Source organism: Octopus bimaculoides, chromosome 8 (assembly GCF_001194135.2).
Source record: "Octopus bimaculoides isolate UCB-OBI-ISO-001 chromosome 8, ASM119413v2, whole genome shotgun sequence".
Lineage (NCBI taxonomy): Eukaryota > Metazoa > Mollusca > Cephalopoda > Octopoda > Octopodidae > Octopus > Octopus bimaculoides.
The window spans coordinates 63,445,359-63,448,780 of NC_068988.1; positions in this window are offsets into that span (position 1 = coordinate 63,445,359).

The window sequence follows — 3,422 nt, forward strand, 5'->3', positions numbered from 1 at the left end:
ATATATATATATATACACACACATTTCTGCTCTAGGCAAAAAGAACGAAATTTTAGGGTAGGGGGCCAGTCGATTAGATCAACCCCAGTACGTAAATTGTACTTTATTTATCTACCACGAAAGGCCGAAAGGGAAATTCGGCCTCGGCGGAATTTGAACTAAGGTAAAGACATACGAAATAGCGCTAAGCATTTCGCCCGGTGCGCTAACGCTTCTGCCATATGCGGCGTGCATCTAAAGTCAGTGTTACTTTCAAGAACAAAATATCTAGAATAGTCGTTGAGAACTCCAGTTTCATTCGTCCCACATTAACCCACACCCGAATTCTAATTGTATATGTGTATATATTTGTGCGTGTGTGAGCATGTTAGTGCGCTCCTACGTGTGTGTGTGTGTTTGTGTGTTAACGTTCGTGTGTATACCTGTATATGTATCACGACTTGTCTTCGCGTGGGAAGATTTATTGAGGGGTATATCAGCGTCCATTGCAGGTTTGCTGATATGCGAGAATCCAATTCGAGAGAGCTAGGCACGAATAAGTATGCCGGATTGGAATATAGATTTTTCTGAGCTGGTCGTAGTTGTTTACATCTGTGGATGGATCTCAGATTGTTTTCACAGCAGGCCGTTCTTCGGAGAAGTTTGAGAGGCCAGGCTGGCAAGAACAGAGCACTGATGCTGGGCAATGCGGCTGACACCTATAGATTACTTTAGGGAATGCTTATACCTCTTCCTTCGTGCACCTCTACCACGGTGACCAGAGCAGATTTCACTAAAGAGCATTCTTTAAGTCAAATGATGCTACATCCTCCTGATATGTCTCGCTGATATCACCTTCGATATTGGTCATGGTGGTACTTCCAGTAGCGATTATCGTTGTAGTTACGACGACGGCAACTAGCAGTGGTGATAATGTTAGATGAAGTCGTGATTATTTTATTTTGAATAAAAGAAATTGTGGCAATAAATATCTGCAGGCTTCAACATAGTTGTGTAAAGATGATTGACTGCAACCGATGATAATCAGTAGATGAGAAGTGGGTACATTTAACACAAAAAGAGATTTGTTTTTGTGGAGCGAGGTTAATAGATGCTTTCTTGTGTCAAATCACTGAATTAAGAATGACACCGGTCCTTTACAGCTTATGTATTTGTTGGTGTCCTTAATTGTGCGCACGTGTATATATGTTTTGCATGTGAGAGACAGAATGCACCTGTACAATCATCCACATACATATTCACATGCATGCATGCATGCATACGTAGGTACGTACATATATGCATATATACATGCGTATATTTGCAAACACGGAAGAATGGGACCGCCTCTACCTAAAGGGCAAGGGTTTGACATGGAACTGCTTTTGAATGCCACATCATATCCCTTGGGAAACATCTTTCAAACACTAACTATAGAAGTACATACATTGCTCAAGTTTGCATATACGAAGCAGATGCCATGAACTTTGTAAAGTAGCCCTTCGAGAAATATTCTGTTTGATGACCTTGAATACATGCCCAAAAATCTTGCGTGACTCTAATGCAAAATAGTATCTAATGAAATGAAGGGTGTATATCATGAAAAGATTATATTTTGGTATGTTACCAGAAATTTCCAAAATCATAGCAAGATTTATAAACAAATGCATCATTAATTCTCACTTTGAAGGCTGTTTGTTTAGAAATTCAAAACAGAACGACGCAGAAATACACCAAAATGTGATATAGAAAGCAGGCATTGTAGATTTACTACTGAAAATATTACCTGCAGTATATGCAGTTATCCTAAAATGTTATCACGTTATTATCTACCGATGAGACATGATGTTGTAGATTAGACACAGTACAATGAAACCCACCAGAAGGATTATCCTGAAAACCAGAGAAATAAGAATCCACAGACCATATTAAGAAAGAGCAATGGTGGAATGTCCCAGTGAAAACCACAATTAAATGCACATACAAAAGACCAGACATAGTAATTTGGGACTGAGAAGGAAAATTGTGTACATTAGCAGAAATCAGTTGCACAGCGGATGTCAACGTAAAGCTAATGATCATCACGAAAGAAAACACCACCAGCGAACTACTGAGAAATTCACAGCTATTCTAACCGGATTACAAGTTCTGATTTGCACTTGTAAGTATTGCACGGAGATATGTAATATACTGCCTCAACACCAATCTTGAGAAATTCGTATTCTCTAAATCAGACAAGAGAAAGCTAATTAGAAGATTACAGAGACAAGCCATCACTCGGACTGTCAAAATATGCACAACTTCGCAAATGTTTAGAATTTAAGTACATATCCTTGTAGACATACAACTGTATGCACCAGAATACATATAAAGAAACATTACATACAAATCCGCAAATGCATTAACACCAAATATTGCACACATACGCACAAATATCTACAAATACTCATTTGATGTTGTTTAAAATTCCAATGAGAGTAAGAAACTGGATCTTTCCCTATTGGCAACAAATCTCTAGAAATAAAAGTAAATAATGACATGCATACATGCAAATGTTTATCATAAATAGTTGCATACCGCTAGAAGTATGTCAACCGACGTAAAACTACAAAAAATTTCAATTGGATCAATGAAGGTTTTCCTTGGCTATTTTGCTTAAATACTGATTAATTACGAATACTCGATATTTGATCAGCCGGGTAATTATTCGCAAAATCAGTGGTTTCATTATTTTTAAATATAAAAGCTAAGAATTCTTGTCTAAGTATGTGAGTTGTGACGAGTACGCATCATTTATAAGACACAGAAATTGATGAAATGCACCTGGTATACAGGCTGGCCGCTGCTGTGATGTTTTTCTTTTATATCTCGCTCTGTAAATGTTCGTTATTGTGTGTTTAAGGCATCAAGTCCATAAGAGATAGTATCATAGAACAAATACTGCAGTAACTGGCCTATGGACAGTGTGTATACATTAACTATGATAGATAGACAAATAGATAGAGAGACAGTTAGATAGATAGATAGATAGATAGATAGATAGATAGATAGATAGATAGATAGATAGATAGATAGATATGTATGTGCGCTCGAGTTTACACGCGACACATATACACAAATAGTTATACATATGTAATGATGTACGGTCTATAAACGCTAAAAAAGGACAATGCCGAAAGAAACTTTGACAAATGCGGTGTTAGTTTAACACTGGAAAATATATACATATGTTTGTGTATGTGTGTATGTTCATATATGTTTATGACCGCACACACACACACACACACACACACACACATATACATACACACTTACATAGATACATATACATGGATCAATATATATATATATATATATATATATATATTCATATATCAAAACGATAATTTATAACGCTATTGCGCTTATACAAAAGCAGCCATACCAACAATCCAACATACCTG